This window comes from Trichosurus vulpecula, chromosome 6, assembly GCF_011100635.1.
Source record: "Trichosurus vulpecula isolate mTriVul1 chromosome 6, mTriVul1.pri, whole genome shotgun sequence".
Lineage (NCBI taxonomy): Eukaryota > Metazoa > Chordata > Mammalia > Diprotodontia > Phalangeridae > Trichosurus > Trichosurus vulpecula.
In genome coordinates this window covers 29571306-29594308 of record NC_050578.1, presented here as the reverse complement: position 1 = coordinate 29594308, position 23003 = coordinate 29571306, and the positions used below count along the sequence as shown (strand labels likewise).

Genomic DNA, 23003 nt, shown 5'->3' with positions numbered 1-23003 from the left:
GGAGAATGAAGAGACAAAAGGTCTTGAAAACCCAGAGGAAAGTATCCAGTATTGGGTGACTGTAGTGTCAAATGCTTTATAGAGATCAAGAAACATGATTAAGAAGAGAGATCAAGAGAGGTTGACTTGGTTAAGAACAGGAGTTTCTCTTCATCAGAAACCAGAAACCAGAAATCAGCAAAAAAAAAAAAAAAAAAAAAAAAAGAGGAGAGTCTTGATAAAACTGTTTCACTCTCTTAACTCTGCACAGCCCAGTTGTGGTAGTCTCAAACGCCTGTTTTGGTGGGTCCGGCCATCTTGGAGACTTTCTGCTTTAGGGACCCTTTGTTTTGCATATATTATTGCTCCCTCTTCCTTTACCACTCACTTTCTCCTATCCCCAAGCATCTCAAAGCAGGATTTCTGCTTACTCCTGAATAAAAACCTATGGCTACATTGCTCACTGGCCACATTGCCTCTTTTGTGGAAACATGTAAGTCCTTAAACGCAACATCAATCGACTAGGAAACCAGTCCTCTGTAACTTGTACATGTTGGGTTCATTCGTTAAGCCTTTTGGCCACACGTGGACTTCCAAAGAAGGTTATGTGGCTCCTGTGGAGAACATACTTCTTCAGTCTGCAATATAAAGTAAGACAGACTAGGCTGATGTAAACTTTGGAAACACATAGGGCCTACCTTTGTTTGTAACAGGAAAAGAAGAGAGTATTGTCTATATCTGATGGCTATGATGTGTTGGTAGAAGGGATCTGCCAAGTCTTTGTTAGTTCTTTGTTAATTAAATGCTACAAGGCTACGGGTATTTGGGCCCACCCAAAAGGCATAATAATCAAGTTAATCATAATGCCCAGACCTTATCTAAAAGTCTGTCTTCCTCCCATCACCAGCCCTAATTCTAAGGAAATTATGGACATTAACAGGTCAAGATTGATGTTAGTTTTGAGCTCTCTGCACTCTAAGCAAACTCTCTACCCACTATCTCACACTACCTTTGTTGTTTGTTTGTCATGTTTTAAGAGAAAAAGGAATAAGTTTACTATTACAGGGCTTCCATTTAGATAACTTTCTATGGCACTGATTCTGGCAGTCCATATGCCATACAGAGGAAACTTGCATAGCTGTAGCATTACAAGGTTTTTTGAAAGGTCTCATCATCCATAAAATCACATTACTTTGGTTTCCATATTGTTAGGTGAGCTCTAAGTTCTTCTGTTTTTTGGGTTAGATATATATGTTGCTTGAGAGTTCTTAAAGCCGACATAATATCTGAACTGCTGAGTGTTGGTTGTCATGTCCATCTGTGCAGGTTAAATCAGAGCCCAAGCTGAGCCTGGGTACAATTTGTGCCAGGCCTTCAGATAGGTGAGGTGGATGGAGGTGTTTCCTCTGCAGTTTATGGATATCACATTCAAGGTATTAATAGTATTATTAAGTGTGGAACTCTCAAAGCACTCCCAAGGTTGGTGAAATGGAGTCTTGGATGGGTTCCATGTTAGAGATGGAGCGTTAGGTTTTTTCAAGGAATGCTTTATTATCATAGACTCATTTGATATGGAAAGACTGTCCCTTAGCCAATGTGGAGGTAAGCAACATAACTATCATTTCAGAGAGGAAAAAAATATAGGTTGATAGCTATCTATCTACACACATATGTGTATATATATACATACATACATACACATATGTATATATCAATCAACCAATAAACATTTATCAAGTGACTACTATATTCCAGGCACTATGCTAAGCATTGGGGATGCAAAAGAGGCAAAAAACACAGTCTCTGACCTCAAGAGCTTACAATCTATTGGGGTAGACAACATGAAAACAAATATGTACACAGCAAACTGTATACTGGATGAATAGGAAATAATGAACAGAGGGGTGGCAGTAAAGCTAAGAGGAGTTGGGGAAGGCTTCCCGTAAAAGATGAGATTTTAATTGGGACATAAAGGAAACCAGGAGGGCCAGTAGTTGGAGGGGCTTCCTGGCTGCCTTCCTGGGTAGATACGTACTAATACCTCCAAATCACGGAAACCTTAGCAATCTTGGGAATGCAGTCATGGTCTTCCCAAACCCTGGAGATTACTTTGGTTTGAGTTGGCTTCCAAAAATCATGAAGTGAATCAATCAAAATGCGTTTATTAACCACCTTCACTACGTGCTTGGCATTATGCTAGGCATTGAGGCTGTGAAGTGGCAAGAAAATTCCACAGCAGTAGCAAGCGCTGCACTATCGTTAGATGAATTCCATATTTCCTTCCTGTTAAATCTCCCACTACATACTGTAGTTACTCCTGCAATGACAACTTAATGAAACCCAGCTTGCAGGTACTCAGCATTAACACTTTTATGTTCTCACCCAGCTCACAGTTCTCATTCATCCTCACAGTTGCTCCTTCCAGAGTGCTAAGAGCAGGAATAAATGAAGTGCCAAAGTGTGTTGGCAACCAAAAGTGGGCTCCTTAGCACTTAGTCAACAAGTGGCCTTGACTAGTTTGGCTTTTTCCCCTGAACTGAATGCTGTTTGTATGTTGGACTGGAGTAAGCTTGTCGGCCCCTTCACCTTGCTTCCCTTGCTTAAGCTGATGGAAAGAACCTGTGCTTTCCCGGTCAACCCCTTCACCTTGCTTAAGCAGATTGAAAGAACCTGTGCTTTCCCCCGGCGTACCTTACACCCCCGCAGAAGCTGGATGGTTAAAAGCAGCTCCCGTTGGAGCCAGAGGCTGCTATAACTACAGCCACAGCTGAAGCAGGAGCTGCCAGTAGCAGAGCTGACCTACGGGAGGAAGCTGAACAAAGACTTCAGGCCAGTGGGTAATCTTTTTACCATAGAGGGGGAAGCATGATTTTGCTTTACGCAATCATGCTTCTCTGTAGCCTCCTGGTTACTCTTTCAAGGCGTACTTATTGGGCCTGGAAGCTTTTGATCAATATATCAAAATGGGGTTGCTGGTTCATGGGTTGGTTACTGTGGAGCCTAAATATATGTTTTGATTCTTCTACCTTCTACTTTGAGAGTTTCTTATATCCGGCGGTTCCGAACCTTTCAGACATGTTTATGATCCTCTTTGAGATTATAAACTCTGCCCTCCTAATACATTTGGCGACCAGGATGGGATCGCTAGGTATAAGATCTCTATTTAGAAGCAGAACAATTTCAGAGGAAGAGATGAATATCCCAGGATGGGAGGATCCATTTTATTCCTCCGTAGCAAAAGAATTGGCTAAAAAAGCTGGACCCTGTGAAAACTGGGAACCAAGGCTACAGAGAGGAGATCCTAGGGATTTGGAAAAGTGTTTACAAGAAGTTGGGATTCAGTCAGGGGCATCACTATCTAGGCAAAGCTGGATAGTGTTATCAGCCTACCGGCTAGTATACGAAAGATTGAGATTAAGTGAAAGACATGGGGGCACTCCTACCCCACAGCAAGAAGGGGAATCTCAGATAGCAGGAGAACAAACTGACTCAAATGAGAACTTTTCTATTAATGTGGCTAAGAGCAACAGGAGACCAAAAAAGCCCAGAGTGCATTTCAACCCAGCCCAGAAAGAGCCTGACTGCCTGCTTCGTCCTAGCCATGGTGGCAGAGGAAGTGAGTGGGGGGAAAATGAGACAATGTTAGGGGCTGAGGCACAAAACACTACTGGGGTTCAGGATGTCCCTCACACAGAGAATAGGAGATGGTTAAATGATCAGACAAGGGCTCGACCCATACAAAGGAGGAAGACAGAAACCCGAGGTGAAGATTCAGTTACAAGGGAAATTCAGGAAGATTTCTCACCGCAAGAGGTCACAGATATTTTGAGTAGATTCAGCCAAAGAATAGGAGAACCATTGATATCTTGGATGGTAAGACTCAGTGATCAAGGGGCCAGTGGAATATCAGTAGATAGGACAGACTGTATGAGATTCATAGGTATCAGCTATGATCCTCTAGTTCAACAAGCTTTTAGGGAACATCATCAGCAAGGAGATGGTGATAGCAGGACTACTCTATTGGCATTAGCCGCTGTGGGATGCAATAACAGATATGCTACTGATTCTATGTGGCCCACTGAGCACAGACCCTGGTATTCACTTAGAGATTGTATCATGAGACTAAAGGAGGAGGTGATGAAGACTGCCATTATGATAGGAACCGCAGACAAATATTACAATGATCCAATGGGACTGCCTCATAGGAATTTAATAATTAGGACAGCTCCCCCTGCTTATAAACAACTAATTTTGAATTTATTACTTGGAGAAGTAGGGAGCCGTCTTACAACAGTGATAAATAAGATTTTACAGTTACATGACTTAGGTGACTGGGGAAGGGATAGATCTCCTCGAGAGAGAAGGGTGAATAACCAGCAAACTTGGCACCAAAGGAGAGTAACAAGGAAAGAAATGTTTACTGCTTTATTGAGAGCAGGGGTAGGTTTTGAAATGATAGATGGAATTCCAACCAATGAATTATATAGAATGTATAGAGATAAAGGACTTGATAACAGGAGAGATAGGGAAATAAGAACTGCTCCTGCAAATGCTACAGATGTTGAACCTTCAAACCCAAGTGAATCACATGAAAGGGAATACTAGGGAACAGGCCAAGCCCCAGTCCAAATTAAGGAAATACACAGGCTGGATTGCAGACCTCACATTAACTTGACCATATATTGGAAAAATGGGTCAAGTACGGTAACTGAGGCATTAATAGATACTGGGGCCGAGGCCACCCTTATTTATGGAAATCCAGACAAGTTCAGCCATGGAACTCCTATTACCATTACAGGACTAGGAGGGACTGAAATATCAGCCAGGCAAGTTAAATTAATGATGAAAATTGGACAGTTGCCCAAGAAAGAATATAGTGTGGTTATTGTGCCTATTCCCGAATACATCATTGGAATAGACATATTGAAGGGTATGACCTTAAATTTACCTGAAGGGAAATACCAATTTGCTGTGAGGAAAATGGGCATTAATGCAGTCTTAGTGGGGAAAATCAAGATGGATCTAATCACTTTGCCCGAACCTTCTAAAATAATTACTTTGAGGCAATATCGTGTGCCAGGTGGGCAAGATGAAATTGCCAACACTATAAGAGAATGTGTTGAGGCAGGAGTGTTAGTCCCTACAACTACTCAATGGAACAACCCTGTCTGGCCAGTCCGAAAGTCAGATGGGACATGGAGGATGACAGTAGATTATAGACAGCTGAACAAAGTGACTCCTCCCTTGTATGCTGCTGTTCCAGACACGGTTACTTTAATAGAGAGAATACAAAAACATGAAGGGACTTGGTATGCAGTTATTGATTTGGCCAATGCCTTCTTTATGATCCCAATAGACCCCAAGCAATGGAATCAGTTTGCTTTTACTTGGCAAGGCCGACAGTATACATTTACACGCCTGCCGCAAGGATATATTCATAGCCCAACTATTTGCCACAGGATTGTAGCTGAACATTTGGATGAATTAAAGTTACCTGGTGTACAGCTTACACATTACATAGATGACATCATGATACAGGTAAAGAATATAAAGGAGGTGGAGGAGAGTTTAGCATTATTAATTGACCATATGAAAAGCAAAGGATGGGAAATCAACCCCGCAAAGGTTCAAGGGCCAGCTCAAACTGTAAAATTCTTGGGGATACAGTGGAATAGAGGACTGCGAGAAATTCTCCCACAAGCTCGACAAAAAATCCAGGATTTTCCCACCTCTACCAATAAGAAAGAGGCCCAAAAGTTCATAGGGCTGTTTGGTTATTGGAGACACCACATCCCACATTTGGGACAGATTTTAAAACCCTTGTATAAAGTCACCAGAAAGAAATATGAATTTGACTGGGGCCTTGAACAAAGTAGAGCTTTTGAGGAAGCAAAGGCTGCTATCCAATTAGCTCTAGACTTATGGCCTATGCAAAATGGGCCAGTGGAGTTACAAGTGACTGTACAAGATGACTATGCAAATTGGAGTCTGTGGCAAAAACAACAAAGCCGAAGTGTACCTTTAGGCTTTTGGTCAAGGAAACTGCCCTCATCTGGAGTGCAATATACACCTTTTGAGAAGCAGCTGTTAGCTGCATATTGGGCTTTAGTAGAAACTGAGCAACTAACTCTGGGTCATGAAGTGGTATTAAGGCCTGGAATTCCAATTATGACTTGGGTAATGAGTACCCCAGCTTCTCACAGAATTGGACATGCACAAGAGGCAAGCATAATCAAATGGAAGTGGTATATTCAGAATAGGTCCAGAGCAGGCAAAAATGGAGTTTCTGCTCTACATGAATCTGTGGCGAACATTGATACTGAGAGCAATGAAAAGCCCCTTGAATCTAAGCAACAGATGGTACCATCCTTAGTGAAATGGAATAATGGATATGACGGACTAAATGAAGAACAGAAGAAACATGCTTGGTTTACTGATGGGACAGCAAAATATTTAGGACAGAAGAGACATTGGAAAGCAGTAGCCTATAACCCCTGTACAAGGAGAACTCTGGAAAGTTCTGGGATAGGTGGAAGTAGCCAATATGCTGAACTGATGGCAGTGCATCAGGCCATCAGAGCAGAGAAAGGAGGACAGTGTCATATATTTACTGACTCGTGGGCGGTAGCTAATGGATTAGCTATGTGGATGCCTATATGGAGGAATCAGAATTGGGAGATTCATGGCAAACAAGTTTGGGGTAAAGAGTTATGGGAAAATATATGGGACATGTCTTTGGTTACAGATCTGTCAGTTTTTCATGTTGATGCTCATGCAACCCTGACCACACCAGAACGTGAGTACAATGCACCTGCGGATCGACTAGCAAAGATTGCTACTGAATGTATTGTCCCTACTCCGACTCCAACTGATGACCCAGCCTTAGCAAGATGGGTCAACCAGACTGCTGGCCATTTAGGGGTCCAGGCCACCCATCGATGGGCACAGGATCGAGGTATCAGTATTTCTCATGCGTTGTTAAATAACAGAGGAGTGTTGTATATGCCAATTAGAAAAAGAACGAACTCTTCCTAGGATAGTTACTGGAGAAATAGCAAGGGGAAAAGTTCCAGCCCAAATTTGGCAGATAGATTATATTGGCCCACTACCCCAGGATAAAGGATGTAAATATGTATGTACGTGTGTTGACACCTATTCAGGTGTACTAGTGGCTTGTCCTTATAAAGACGCAACTCAGAAAAACACCTGTAAAACTCTAGATATTGTAAGTTTATATTATGGAACCCCAATGCAGATTCAAAGTGACAATGGGTCACATTTCAAGGGCAAAGAAGTGAAAAGATATTGTGTGTTGAATAATATAGAATGGATATATCATATTCCATATTACCCACAAGCATCTGGGCTAATTGAAAGAATGAATGGATTGTTGAAAGAACAGCTGAGAAAATTAAGCTTAAATAATTCATATCGACATTGGAAGGATAATTTGTCTATTGCCTTACGTAATTTGAATAATAGGCCCTTAGGGGGGAGTACACCTCTAGCCAGAATGATGACCCCAAATCTGCAGATCAGAGAACAGCAAACATGTGAGATCCAAAACATTGAATTTTGGACTGTGAGGGAAGATATCCCACTACCAAGTCCAGGAACACCTGGTTCAGCAGGATATGATTTACATTGTATAGAGAATTTTAGGTTAAATAGGAAAGAGATAAGAAAAACCCCTACTGGAGTATGTATGAGAATCCCCAAGAATCATCTTGGACGGATATTACCTAAACCAGGATTAGCAGCTCAAAGAATACATGTATTGGCTGGAGTGATAGATTCTAATTATCAAAAAGAAATTGTTGTGACACTCCAGAATATGGGTAAAAAACCTGTACAATTTTGTAGAAATGATAGGATCGTTCAAGTGATTATTATCCCCTGTGAAAAAATACCCTTTGTGAAAACTGACCCTCCTCCCAAAATAACTACTAGAGGGGCAAAAGGGTCTTGCTCCATTGATAGAATAAAGTCAGGAGCTAAGGTATGGGTAAAACGGAAGCCAGATGATATTCCAAAGGCTGCAGAAGTTATAGCCCATGGGAAGGACAACACTGTAACAGTTGTCTATTCAGGGGAAAATAATTACCAAATCGTACCCCTGAACCATATATTTTACCGTGAATAGGTTATAATAATAGATTCACAGACTCCACAGGTATGGCTGATGCTGGTAAATGCCATAAGCCACTCAGAGGAAAGGTAACCTTGTGTGATTAACGGATGAAAACTTGTACATTTGGGGAAAGGCTGGGAGGACAATCCTAGTCTCTATCTAGGATGGGATCCTCTTAGTTTAATTTTCCCATTGTGTTTCCTTGTACATCTGGGGAAAGGCTGAGAGGACAAATCTTAGTCTCTATCTAGGGTGGGATCCTCTTGGCTTCCTCATTATGTTCCTTTTGAAAAGAAACATTTCCCACCTGAGTTTGGCTCTGATGTTGGATCTTTGCATAACTGAAATCTCAACCAAACTTGAGATGATTTTATTTGAAGAATAATAGTCCATACTTGTCTACTCTTTTTGTCCTTTGTTTTGGCTAACGTTGTTGCTAGTTTTGTTTCCTTTAGGCTTAAGCACCCTGCACTTTCTGGTGACTGCCTAAGCACATAGCATTCTTGGAATTCCTGCCAGCTCGTTAAAGAACTGACCTCTGGAATGGGACTTTTTGGGGCAGGGCCATCTCTACATCCAATTTCAGCATGAAGAAGCTATGGAAAATGAGACCTTCACCCCTTTCCCCAAGATTTTGAGCCCCAATCGTTCAAGGGGGGTGGGAATGATGAGAGTGTTCTGTTTACTTATTTTGTGTTATCCTTGCTGTGTTGTTTTATTATTATGATATTATTGATCCTATGTAATGGATACAAGGATCTAGGGGTGGACATTTGAATTATTAATAATTATTTTTGGGATGATTGATTGAAGAGATTATCTTGCTGGGACCTAGGGGTGGATCACATTTGAATCATAAACCAATATTTAGGAATGTCACCAAATGATATGTTTTGCTTTATAATGAATGATATGTTTTAGTTTCCTTTGTAATTGGATCACAATGTATGTTCTAGGATACATGGCTGATTAGATTATGTATCCTATAACAAGGGATGGAGAAGTGTGTTGGCAACCAAAAATGGGCTCCTTAGCACTTAGTCAACAAGTGGCCTTGACTAGTTTGGCTTTTTCCCCTGAACTGAATGCTGTTTGTATGTTGGACTGGAGTAAGCTTGTCGGCCCCTTCACCTTGCTTCCTTGCTTAAGCTGATGGAAAGAACCTGTGCTTTCCCGGTCAACCCCTTCACCTTGCTTAAGCAGATTGAAAGAACCTGTGCTTTCCCCCGGCGTACCTTACACCCCCGCAGAAGCTGGATGGTTAAAAGCAGCTCCCGTTGGAGCCAGAGGCTGCTATAACTACAGCCACAGCTGAAGCAGGAGCTGCCAGTAGCAGAGCTGACCTACGGGAGGAAGCTGAACAAAGACTTCAGGCCAGTGGGTAATCTTTTTACCATAGAGGGGGAAGCATGATTTTGCTTTACGCAATCATGCTTCTCTGTAGCCTCCTGGTTACTCTTTCAAGGCGTACTTATTGGGCCTGGAAGCTTTTGATCAATATATCAAAATGGGGTTGCTGGTTCATGGGTTGGTTACTGTGGAGCCTAAATATATGTTTTGATTCTTCTACCTTCTACTTTGAGAGTTTCTTATATCCGGCGGTTCCGAACCTTTCAGACATGTTTATGATCCTCTTTGAGATTATAAACTCTGCCCTCCTAATACAGTGCCAAGGCAAACTACAGAGAAAAGGCAAAGGGCTGCGAGTAGAAGGGAATTCTTCTTCAGAGATAAGTAAGGACAGTAGAGAAGACAAGGGGCCAGTGAAGAAAAAGTCATCATTAGAAAGGTAGACATAGAGCCAGAAAAGTATGGTGTCTCCGAAGCCAAGGGAAGAGAATGAATTTAGTAGTGGGGATAGGGAGTCAACAGCATTTCGTGCCATGGAAAGGTCAAGGAAGATAAGGACTGAAAAGAGACTATAGGCATTGTCATTAGGAGGTCATTAGTGAATTTTGAGAGAGCAGTTTCAGTAAAGTGGTGGGGACTGAAATCAGATCACAAGGGTAAAAATAGAATGGAGTGCTAAGGAAGTTGAGTCATCAGATATAAATAACTTTTTCAGGTTTTGCAGTGAAGGGCACAAGGAAGTTGGAATGGTAGCTGGATAGGGTGACAAGGTCAAGGATCAAAGAAAAGGTTTTCAAGGATTATAAACATTCAAGTAAAAACTGCATATTGCTGTCAGATTATTTGAATTACATTGCCTCGTCCTGCTCTTAATCCTGTAATAATTCATTGGTGACCAAATAAAGTCCTTATTCCTTTAATATGCATGTAAATTGACACACCACCAACATATCAAAAACTGTTCTTGCTACTCCTCAACTATGTCCTCATTTTCCACCACTATGACTGCACCCTTGTTCTTTCTCTTGGACTCCAACTCTGCCCTGCCAAACTCAGACAAAAGGGGAGCACCCTCCCTTTGCTCAAGACATTCATTCCACCTGAGTTGCCCTCACCATTTCTATCTCCACATAAGGGCATTCTGCCCAGCTCAGAGACAAACTCTTCCATGAAGTCTTCCCCGATTATACTAAAAAGAGGTAATCTTTCTTTCTCTTAACTCTGGTAGCAAATCTCCCTAAGACACACAAATGTCTCGTAAGACACTTGCTGTATTCTATCTTGTATTATAATTACTTATGTAAATGATGTATTCAGACCATAGACCTTGACTTATTGATATCTTTGAACCCCCCCAAGCTCCAATAGAATTTAGCAGATGCTCCATAAATATCTATTGAATAAAGGAATGAAATCCACCCAGTGGAAGATGTCCAAGTAGAAGTATTTTTGGAAATAGGAAAGCAAACTAGTTTGGAGTGCAGAAAGAAACGAACTGTTAAACAGCTAACAGGAAATTCAGGCTGTCTCTGAAATGCTTTACCACAGCACTGGCACTCTTTGGGAGGAGTTGACTACAGCTCTTGTCCTAGAAAAGAAGATTCAAAAGAGAGATGCCTGCTGTGAACTTCTTGTCTCATTTTAAGTTCTCTTGCAATATTCAACATCTTTAATACGCTTCTGGCCTGCAACTTGGGAACAAACTGTAACGTGCCAACAATATTCTTAATTCTCAGAACTTAAAACCATTCATTCATTCACTCATTCATTGGGCCCTGTTATCCTGACTTCAGATGTAGTGCTCTTTATGGCACACACTTTATGCTGGAAAGGTAAAACCTAAACAAAATGGATGTTACAAATAAGGATGTGATAAATGCAGGAAAAAATTGCAACATTCCATGCTTGTGGAATAAAACTGATTTGTGTGTGTGTGTGTGTATGTGTGTGTGTTTAAGATATTCAATGTGGTTATTGTGTGCACACCACTGTTTTAGATGCTAGGTGATATACAAGGTCTAAATAAGACATGACTCTTAACCTCATGAAGCTTTTGGTCTAATAAGAGGTAAAGGCACATACACATGTGAAGTCCAAGGACAAGGGGGAAGCCAAGGGAAGCTTCATGGAGTACATGACATTTGATTTAGGAATTCAACAGGCAAGGTGCAGAGGTGGGGTGGGGAGATGGGGAAAGTAGACATCACAGGCATAGGAAACAGTATGAACAAAGATACAGAGGTGGAAAAGCATAAGAAATATTCGGAGGGATGAAGAATAGTTCAGTTAGACTTGGCCATTGGACTATGGAAAGAAGTATTAGGACATAAGGTCGCACAGCTAGTGTCAGAGATGAAAAACAAAGCCGGATCTATACCATGAAGCTTCCAGTTCTGAACAAACCAATAAGAATAAGAAAAATCAGACTGGCAGCTCCTGTTAGGGATGGATTTGAAAAGAGGAAGACCTGTTCACAGTCTATGGCGCTAGTCCAAGAGCTTGGTAATAAGGGCCTAAATAAGGACAATGGGGATAGAGAAGGGGATTGCTTAGAGAGATGCTGCAAAGCTGAAATGAACATATAATGGATTGGTCAGGAGACCAAAAGGAGAGAGAAGTCAAAAGCAACACCAGGATTTCTCCCACAGCAGGCTAAATGAATGGTGATGCCACTGACCAAAACAGGGAAGTCAGAAGGGACTAAGTTTGAGTTGAACAAAGCTGAGTTTTTGAGATCACTACATCATCTCCATTCAAATGTTTGATTACATGCACCCTATAGCAATAATACCAAGAGACTGTCAGTTGAGGTAAAATTATTCTTGTTGAGTTATTTCAGTCATATTTGACTCTTTGAGACCCCATTTTGGAAAAGACACCGGAGTACTTTGCCATTTCCTTCTCTAGCTCATTTTACAGATGAGGAAACTGAGGCAAACAGGGTAAAGTGACTTACTTGCCCAGGATCACATAGTTAGTATCTGAGGCTGAATTTGAACAAGATGAGTCTTCCTGACTCCAAGTCCAGTGCTGAAGGGAAAGGCTAGTACATAAACATGACTTTCTTTTTTTTTGCCTTCTACTATGAAGACAAGCAGCCCAAATATAACCTGGCACAAAGAGAAGGACTGCTGAATCCTCTGTGATTGAGTTGCTTTCTCAAAGCAATTGTAATCAATCAATCAACAAACATTTATAGGTCCCAGCAATGCAGAGTGGCAAGAAGATTCCACTGTCCAGCTGGCTTTGAACTACTGAAACCCTCTGCCACTGGATGTCCTCATTCCTACAAAGGCAGCCTAATGAAACTCAGCAGGGAGGGGCAATCAATCAATCAATTAATAAGCATTTAGTAAGGTTTCCTATGTGCCTACTTGGCACTGTGCTATGGTGCTGGGGATAAAAAGACAAAGCAAAAACAGTCCCTACTCTCAAAGAGCTGCCCGAAGTGTCTTTGGCTGATTCAAAGGTCAGTCTAGCCAACAAATGTTTGTTAAATATTTACTAAGTACAGGACATCTTGCTAAGATGCCAGGGAAACAGGGTCTCTATCCTCAATGAACTCATAGGGAAGACAACGTGCAAATAACTGTAAACATTATATATATATACATATATATGTATATATAGATGCATATGCACACATATGTGTGTTATATACGTTTATGTGTATGGGAGAGGACAGGAAAAGATTCTTGCAGAAGGTAGGATTGGAGTCATCATACAGACAGCGAGGGAAATCAGAAGGCAAAGATGAGGTGGTATAAGGAACAGTTAGTGAAAAGGCGCGGAGCAGGAGCGAGAGACACCTGGAAAGAATAGGAAGACCAGGGTAGCCTGATCTTGCAGTATGTGAAGGGGTGTCGAGTGTTAGATTGGAACGGTAGAAAAGTCCAGGATGTGAAGGAGAAGGCAAGGAAACAAAGAGTTTATTAAGCACCTACTGTGTTCCAGGCACTGTGCCTTACAAAAATTATCACATTTGTGAGGAACTTTAAAGGTAAAATTCTGTATTTGATCCTGGAGGTAATAGGGACCCACTAGATTTTATCCACGGGGGTGGGTGACTTTGCTCTTTGGACTTTGGTAAAAGCGATGCATTTTGAGTTCTAGTTTGGAAGCATTGTATTGTCTGCTGAAAGTTTTCTTTTAAAAGGGATCCCACTAACGCCAGATCCCAAACTGAATCGTTGGCTAATACTAGCAATGGGGAATAAGCACCAATAACTTCCCGGGTGAATGAAGTGTATGCCCTTGAGCAATGTCTAGGTTGCATTCTGCTCTAACTCTAGCCTCGGAGCACTCTTTCCAAGGTTGTTTCACGTTCTGTGCATTGCAGAAGTCCAGTCAGGCGGCCGTCAAGGCAAGGGGCTGTGGTGAAACCCGGTGTGGAGAGTTATGGCGAAATCGATAAATCGATGTGGTAAAGGTCACATACCAAAGAGATAAGGAAGGAAGGAAGGAAGGGGGGGGGGGGGAGAGAGAGAGAGAGAGAGAGAGAGAGAGAGAGAGAGAGAGAGACAGAGACAGAGACAGAGACAGAAAGAGAGACAGAGAGAGAAAGAGAGACAGAGAGATTCTTTTGGCCACCACCACCTGAAGGTGGTTCCAAGGAGTGGGCACGCGGCTCATAGCCGCACCGGGGTATGTTCATGACAGTAAAGAATGAAAAGGTCCTCCTCGGCGCAGTTTCTGGGGACGCGATGGGCTTATTTGGGGATTGTTACTGCCAACAGGTCCAAGGCACCCTTTACCTTTTCCCTTCCTCTGGATTATTAAGAAATATAACTTGGGGGTGGCGGTATGGGGGTGGGACTGGGTTGGGAGAAGTAGAGGTCAAGTTTGAACAGCAGCAGAACAGGAGCGCGCACTTTTTTTTTTCCTCCGTGGGCAGAAATTAGAGCCCAGGCGGACCCGGCCGTACCGGGCCGGGCCGAGAGGCAGGAGGAGGCTAGATAGCGGTCAGCTCCCGATTCCTCCACCCCAGGGACAGCTGCTAGTCCAGCCTCCTCCTGTCAGGGCCGCGGAGTCCGCGCGCGAGCCATCGCGGTCAAACCCGGTGAGGGAAGTGGGGGTAGGGGTCCGGGTGGGGAGTAAGGGGGCGGGGAAGGGGTGGGGTCGGGGAGGGCGGGGCACGGGCACCTCACAGCAGCCTCCCAGGAAGATCCGCAGTTGCATTAGATGTCTGCCCTTTAAATAGGATCCAGCCTGGGGATGCTGCAGGCAGTAACAAACTGTGCTCTCTGCTGGCGGGGCGGGCTCGGCCTGGGGACAACGAGGTGAGTGGATGAGTGCATGAGAAAGGGGAAGAAGGGTCCGCTAGCCTGCCCCCCCCCCCATCCCGAGGCTGTGTTCTCTTGAGGTTCCGTGGTACCCTCCACCCTGCGGGAGAGGAGCGGAGGACTGGGGGAGTGTGTGTGTGTGTGTGGGAGGGGGTACATCCGCAGCTTTAGTCGTCTTCCCTCCCCCTCCCCTCCACCCCCTGGTCTCTAGAGCAGAGAAAAAGCAGGGACATGGATATGCCTTCCCTCCATTCTTGAGCCTATGCCCCCCTTCCTCACCTCCCCCGCCTCTCCAGCTGCTGTGAGGCCAGCCTAACCCCTGGCTCGGACCGCTGCTTCCTGTGCGTGAGGCTGGGGCCGTCCAGCCTGTATGCGCACATGCATGCATGCCTGCCTCGTTTCCTCTTCTCTCTCCTTCCTCCCTGTCCCCAGCCCGCCCGGGCCAGGCCGCTCAGTGCCGTGCTGGGTAGGGCAGTACAACGTAGCGCCGGCTCCTGCAAGCAACCTGTGAGAGACTCTCGGGACAGGCAGCTTGGTGTTTGCGTAGATACTTACCCGGGTTACTCGCGTGTCAGAAGCCGGCCTCATGGTTGAGGCGGTGGGCACTGCTGGTACGGTCACTCACTCCTTGACCACCCAGCCGTCTCAGCCTTTGCTATTATCAGGGTGGCATGACTGTAGTCTCCCCGTGACCCCCTTTTCCCCCCTCCCTATACCAGAATTGTAGGATATGCAGGAGGCGGACGCTATGGTGAAGCTCTTAGTTTAAAGAATAGTACTACTTTATTATTAGGGCTATGTCCTGTTAGACAACAGTGGCCTTTGAAATGCAGCTTGCCCAGGGCACTCTTGTTGTTGATACTCTAAAGAGTATTGGAAGAGGCGAAATGCAGCATTTAACACCAGTTGGCATATGTAGACATTCTCCAGATCTCCAGAAGAGGTCCTGGCCCTAGCAATGCCCCTGGTGGATGGAGTCACTGGTCTAAAGGACGCTGGCGATATTTCCTTGAAGTGTGCCACCACAGTAACCTTACCTGCCAAAGGAGAATTGGGAGGGTGACAGAAAACTTTTCTCACGTATACACGGGACTTTGGAGTCAGGACAATCTCAAGGGACTCGGTTTTATGTCTGTTTTAAAATTTGCTTTAAAAAACCCATCACTCGTACCCAAAATTCATAGTGTTAGGGTTGGAGAACGAGCTTGCAGATCACATCAATTGAGGCTGGCTAGGGAAAGAAGGGAGGGAGAAGAGCCGTATTTGAGCTTTACTCTCATCGGATCTGGTTCAAGAAGGGGATAACATACCCTGATAAGTATAGAAATCTAACTTGTCCTACAGGTAGTAGGAGGGGAAAGGGGGAAAAAGGTAGGGGGGGTGGTCAGAAGGGAGGGAAGAACTAGCAAGTGGAAAACACTAAGATAAGGGAGGGAAATCAAGCAGGAGGGTAAACTGAGGAAGGTGGCGGTCAAAAGCAAAACTTTGTTGAGGAGTGGAAGGGGAAAGGGAGAAATAAAAGCATAAACAGGGGGAAATAGAATGGAGAAAAAGACACAGATAGAAATCATAACTGTGAACGTGAATGGGATGAACTCTCCCATAAAACAGAAGCAGATAGCAGAATGGATTAAAAACCATAATCCTACAATATGCTATTTACAAGAAACACATTTGCAACAGGGGGATACACACAGGGTAAAGGTAAAAGGCTAGAGTACAATATATTGTGCTTCAGCTAAAGTAACAAAAAGCAGGCGTAGCAATCCTAATCTCAGACAAACCAAAAGCAAAGATAAATCTAATTAAAAGAGATAAGGAAGGACACTACATCCTGCTAAAAGGCACCATAAGCAATGAAGCAATATCATTGTTTAACATATATGCACCAAGTGGTATGGCATGCAGATTCTTAGAGGAGAGATTAAGAGAGTTACAGGAAGAAATAGCAAAACTATAATAATAGGAGACCTCAACCTCCCCCTCTCTGAACTTGATAAAACTAACCTCAAAATAAACAAGAAAGAAGTTAAGGAGGTGAACAGAATTTTAGAAAGGCAGATATGATAACCCTCTGGAGAAAACTGAATGGGGATAAAAAGGAATATACTTTTTTCTCAGTGGTACATGGCACATACTCAAAAATTGACTATGTACTAAGGCATAAAAACCTCACAATCCAGTGTAGAAAGGCAGAAGTAGTCAAAGCACCCTTTTCAGATCATAATGCAATGAAAATTATCTGTAATAAAGAACCATGGAAAAATGAGCTAAAAATTAATTGGAAAATAAATAATCTAATTCTAAAGAATGAGTGGGCCAAAGAACAAGTCATAGAAACCATTAATAACTTCATTCAAGAGAATGACAATAATGAGACAACATACCAAAACTTGTGGGATGCAGCAAAAGCAGTTCTTAGGAAAAGTTTTATATCTCTAAATGTTTCAGTGAATAAAAAGGAGAAAAAGGAGATCAATGAATTGGGCATGCAACTGAAAGAGCTAGAAAAAGAACAAATTAAAAATCCCCAATTAAATACCAAATTAGAAATACTGAAAATCAAAGGAGAGATTGATAAAATTGAAATCAAGAAAACTATTGAATTAATAAATAAAACAAAGAGCTCATTTTATGAAAAAAACCAATAAAATTGATAAACCTTTGATCAATTTGATTAAAAAAAAGAAAGAAGAAAATCAAATTACCAATATCAAAAATGAAAAGGGTGAATTCACCTCCAATGAGGAGGAAATTAAAACAATAATTGGGAATTATTTTACACAATTGCATGCCCATAAATTAGATAACCTTAGGGATATGGATAAATATCTACAAAAATATAAATTACCCAGATTAACAGAAAAGAATGTAAAATTCCTAAATAACCCCATCTCAGAAAAAGAAATTGAGCAGGCCATCAATGAACTCTCTAGAAAAAAGTCTCCAGGGCCTGATGGTTTTACATGTGAATTTTATCAAACATTTAAAGAACAATTAATTCCTGTACTTTTTAGACTGTTTGGGAAAATAGGTGAAGAACTCCTGCCAAATTCTTTTTATGACACAAATATGGTACTGATACCCAAACCAGGAAGAGTCAAAACAAAGAAAGAAAATTATAGACCAATCTCCCTAATGAATATTGATGCAAAAATTTTAAATAAAATATTAGCTAAAATTGCAGCAATTTATCATGAGAATAATACACTATGACCAGGTAGGATTTATTCCAGGAATGCAAGCCTGGTTCAATATTAGGAAAACTATGAGCATAATTGATCATATCAACAATAAAACTAGCAGAAACGATATAATCATCTCAATAGATGCAGAAAAAGCCTTTGACAAAATACAACACCCATGTTAAAAACACTAGAAAGCATAGCAATAAATGGAGCCTTCCTTAAAATTATAAATAGCATCTACCTAAAATCATCAACAAGCATTATTTGTAATGGGGATAAGCTAGATGCATTCCCGATAAGATTAGGGGTGAAACAAGGATGTCCATTATAACCTCTACTATTCAGTTTGGTACTAGAAATGTTAGCTATAGCAATAAGAGAAGAAAAGGAAATTGAAAGAATTAGAATAGGCAAAGAAGAAACTAAATTATCACTTTTTGCAGGTGATATGATGATTTACTTAGTGCATCCTATAGAATCAAGTTAAAAACTACTTGAAACAATAAACAACTTTAGCAAAGTTGCAGGATATAAAAGAAACCCACATAAATCCTCGGCATTGCTATACATCACTATCAAAGCCCAACAGCAAGAGATAGAACGTGAAATTCCATTCAAATTTACTGTAGACACTATAGAATATTTGGGAGTCTATCTGCCAAGACAAACCCAGGGCCTATACGAACATAATTATGAAACACTTTTCACACGAATAAAGTCAGATCTAAATAAATGGAAAAACATCAGTTGCTCATGGTTATGCTGAGCAAATATAATAAAAATGACAATTTTGCCTAAATTAATTTTTCAATTCAGTGCCATACCAATCAAGCTACCAAAAAATTATTTTACAGAACTGGGTAAAATAATTATAAAATTAATCTGGAAGAACAAGAGGTCTAGAATATCTAGGGAATTAATGAAAAGAAATGCTAGGGAAGGTGGCCTAGCCATACCAGATATTAAACTGTACTATAAAGCAGCAGTCATCAAAACTACCTGGAACTGGCTAAGAAACAGAGTCGTGGATCCATGGAATAGGATAGGTATGCAAGACACAGAAGTCACCGACTATAGCAATCTACACTTTGATAAATTCAAAGAAACCATCTTCTGGGCTAAGAATTCACTATTCCACTAAAACTGCTGGGAAAATTGGAAATTAGTATGGCAGAAACTGGGCATAGACCCATATCTTTTACCATATATCAAAATAAAGTCAAAATGGGCACCTGATTTAGGAATAAAGGCTGATACTATAAGCAGTTTGGCAGAGCAAGGATAGTTTACCTGTCAGATTAATGGGAAAGGGAAGAATTCATGACCCAACAAGAGATGGAGAGCATTATAAAATGCAAAATGGATAATTTTGATTATGCTAAACTGAAAAGGTTTTGTATAAACAAAGCCAATGCAACAAAGATTAGGAGGGAAGCAGAAAATTGGGAGAAAATCTTTACAACCAATGTCTCTGATAAAGGCCTCATATCTAAAATATATATGGAACTGAGCCAAATTTATAAGAATAAAAGTTATTCCCCAATTTAGAAGTGGTCAAAGGATATGAACAGACAGTTTTCAGAGGAACAAATTAAAGATATCTATAGGCATATGAAAAAATGCTCTAAGTCACTACTGATTAGAGAAATGCAAATCAAAACCATTCTTAGGTACCACATCTCTTCTGTCAGATTGGCTAAAATGACAAAACAGGAAAATGATAAATATTGGAGAGGATGTGGGAAAATTGGAACATTATTACATTGCTGGTGGAGTTGTCAACTGATCCAGCCATTCTGGAGAGCAATTTGGAACTGTGCCCAAAGGGCTATAAAAAAATTCATACCCTTTGACCCAGCAATACCACTTCTAGGGTTGTATCCCAAAGAGATCTAGTGGGCAAAGGATCGATATGTACAAAAATATTTATAGCGGGTCTTTTTGTAGTAGCAAAGAATTGGAAATCAAGGGGATGCCCATCAATTGGGGAATGACTGAACAAGTCATGGTATACGAAGGTAATGGAATACTATTGTTCTATAAGAAACGGGAAGATAAGGACTTCATAATAACCTGGAAAAATCTGCACGATATAATGCTGAGGGATCAGAGCAAAACCAGGAGAACATTATACACAGCCACAGACATATGGATTCTGTGATGACTAACCCTGATAGACTTTGCCCTTCTCAGCAATACAAGGTTCAGAGACAACTCCAAAGGACTCATGATGGAGAGAGCTATCTACATCCAGAGAAAGAACTATGGAGTCTGAATGCGGATTGAGGCAAACTGTTTGCTCTCCTTTTTTTTTCTCTTTTGTTTTGGTTTTCGGTTTTTGTTTGTTTTTTTTTTGGTTTTGTTTCTTCTTTCTCATGATTCATTCTATTGGTCATAATTCTTCTTTACAACTTGACTATTGTGTAAATAAATTCAATACGAGGTTATATGTAGAAGATATATCGAATTCATGCCTTCTTGGGAGGGAGAGGGGGAGGGGGGAAGAAAATCTGGAACTCAGAATTATGTGGAACTGAGTGTTGTAAACTAAAAATAAAAAAATCTTAATTATAAAAAAATCATGACTAGCTTGAAGCTGCTCTGCATACAGCTTTATCTACTTACTTTCCCTCCATCTAATAAATTAACTTGTGTTTTGTGAAGAAAAAAAAGCTTTAGAATGACTCTCCAGCAAGGCATAATGCCATTAAACGTTCTCAGATTTCCAGCCAATCAAGCAGCAAGCATTTATTAAATGTTTACTATATGCCAGACACATATGGGAGAGATAGTCTTACAAACACCTGTATTCAGATCCCACCTTCAACATATATTGGCAGAGTGACCCTGGGCAAGTCATGTACCTTCTCTGTGCCCCACCTCAGACTTTTAGTTTTCCTCTCTTCATTCAGGACTTAGCTCAAGCCTACCTTCTGCAGGAGCTCCAAGATCACCTTCTCTCTAGTCTTGTTATGTACCAGTTCTTTCTACATTTTCTCCCTTATTATAATGACACTTCTTGAGGATAGAGACTCTTTCTTTGCCCTTTCTCCTTAGCACAATGTCAGGCACACAATAAACTCTTAATAAATACTTGCTGATGGACAGACTTTCTAACTCTAAGGCTGACTTTTTTTTAACCATTATGACTATGAATTTTTCTACTACAGTTTTCTTAGGGGCAGAGAGACCATATACCTCCTATTTGTTTGTAAATTCCTTTTTGTTGTTGTTCAGTTGTTGTTCAGTTGTTTCAGTCATGTCCAACATTTCATGATCCCATTTGAGGTTTTCTTGGCAAAGATACTGGAATGGTTTGCCATTTCCTTTTCCAACTCATTTGACAGACCCTGAGACAAACAGGGTTAAGTGACTTGCCCAGGGTCACACAGCTAGTAAGTATCTGAATTGAGATTTGAACTCAGGTCTTCCTTATTCCAAGTCCTCTAACTACTATGCATCATCCAGCTGCCTGAAAAATTATTTAGGAAATAGGTACTCAGTCAATACTTGCTTAAGTTCTTTTCTGGATTCCACTGTCCCCCTCAATGCTATTACCATTATCTTCCTTCTACCGATGACCCCCAATTTGTCCTGTATATATCTTGTTTGTATATAGTTGTTTTCATGCCATCTCCCCCTTTAGACTATGAGTTCCTTGAGGGGCTGGACTGTCTTGTCATTTTCCATATCCCTTGTGCTCTTAGCACAGTGCCTGGAACATAGTAGGTATTTAAATAAATGCTTGTTGACTACTTCTATCATTCTCTTGTTAAGAGGAGAGAGGGAGCATGGTACAATGGAAGGATTTAAAGTCAAAGGTCCCAGATTCAAATCTCACCTCCATTACTACCTGTGTTACTGTGGGCAAGTCCTTTAACCTCCCTGGGCCTCAGGATCCTCATCTGTAAAATGGAAAGGGCTGGACTAGATGGCCTCCAAGATCCTTTCCGGCTGTCTGTCTATGATCCTTTGAAATCTGGTGTTCTTCCTAAAGGAATTATCCTCCCTTGCTTCAAGATCTGTTTTTCGACCCTTTCCATTCTGGTATCCTGACCAGTCAGTTCTAGATTATTTTAATGAATAGAATATTTTATTAGGGTTTGGTTGCTATTAACGTAACAGGCTTTACCCTGATTCTTAATAGCTCATGCTATGCTGAACACCGCCTAAAATAACAGGCCTTTAAAAATAGACCCAAGTATGGCAGGGAAAAGTTTAACCTGTAGAAATACTGCTTTGGTTTATTCAGCAGAACCCAGTGAGTAAAAGATCAGGTGATCTCAGCAGAGCAGGGCTCCTGTCTCCCTGTAACAGGCTTTTCAAACTAGATAGTACCACTTGCTTAGTAAACTGTATGGGTGAGGAGTCTACTGCCATCCATAGTTAGATTTTTTTTTGTTTAATGGTAAATACATTAGATGTTCCCTCATAAAACATTTCTGTAAGGATCACTTGCATATTTTAATTTGAGGCTTTGAAACCAATAGTTTGAGAAGCATCTATATCATTAAGGCAGAATTCATGACTTCAAAGATAAGCATGAAAATGCCTGAATGGTCCAGAATTGCAGAATATAAGGAATTCTCTAAGCAGAAGGCAGAGGAGTTAAAGCATTTATTGAAACTCAAAAGTAGCAGACCCATGGACCAGTGTCCCCAGTTCGACATCCTGGCAAGAGCCTTCTAAAACCAGTATGCCCATCTCACAATAGTGACCACAGAAAAACATTATGGCAGCAAGCCAAGGAATTCTGGTGCTTCCTTCTCCCCCCCCCCCTGCCAATGCCAGGGCCCTCCAGCAAGAAGACCTTCCACTGGCCTCAAGCCCCTGCTCAGCACTCTCAGGTGTCCACGAGGGTCAGTCCTGCTTTTTTTGTAGCACCTACTGCCATTGCTGCCACTTCTGCTGCTTCCGCTGCAATCTCCAAGCTGTATTCCAGCTAGCTGACTCTCTCCTTCAGCTCTCAACCGCTCTCACCAACTGCCTCTCAGCTCTGCTCCAACTGTTCAGCAAGCTCCTCCCACCACAGGCTTCCATTGGCTCCAGTCCTAGCTACTCCCCCCAGGACCC

At 41.6% G+C, this 23003-nt stretch overlaps 1 protein-coding gene across 1 annotated transcript in view; it reads left to right on the top strand.

The window, feature by feature from the left end:
* The first annotated feature begins 14642 nt into the window (after window positions 1–14642).
* The window catches only part of LOC118854049 (long-chain-fatty-acid--CoA ligase 1-like), a 101228-nt gene continuing 92867 nt past the window's right edge, over window positions 14643–23003 (top strand). The window contains exon 1 of the mRNA XM_036764354.1: window positions 14643–14739. The gene's annotated coding sequence lies outside the window, so the exon portion shown is untranslated. The remainder of the gene's footprint in view (window positions 14740–23003) is intronic.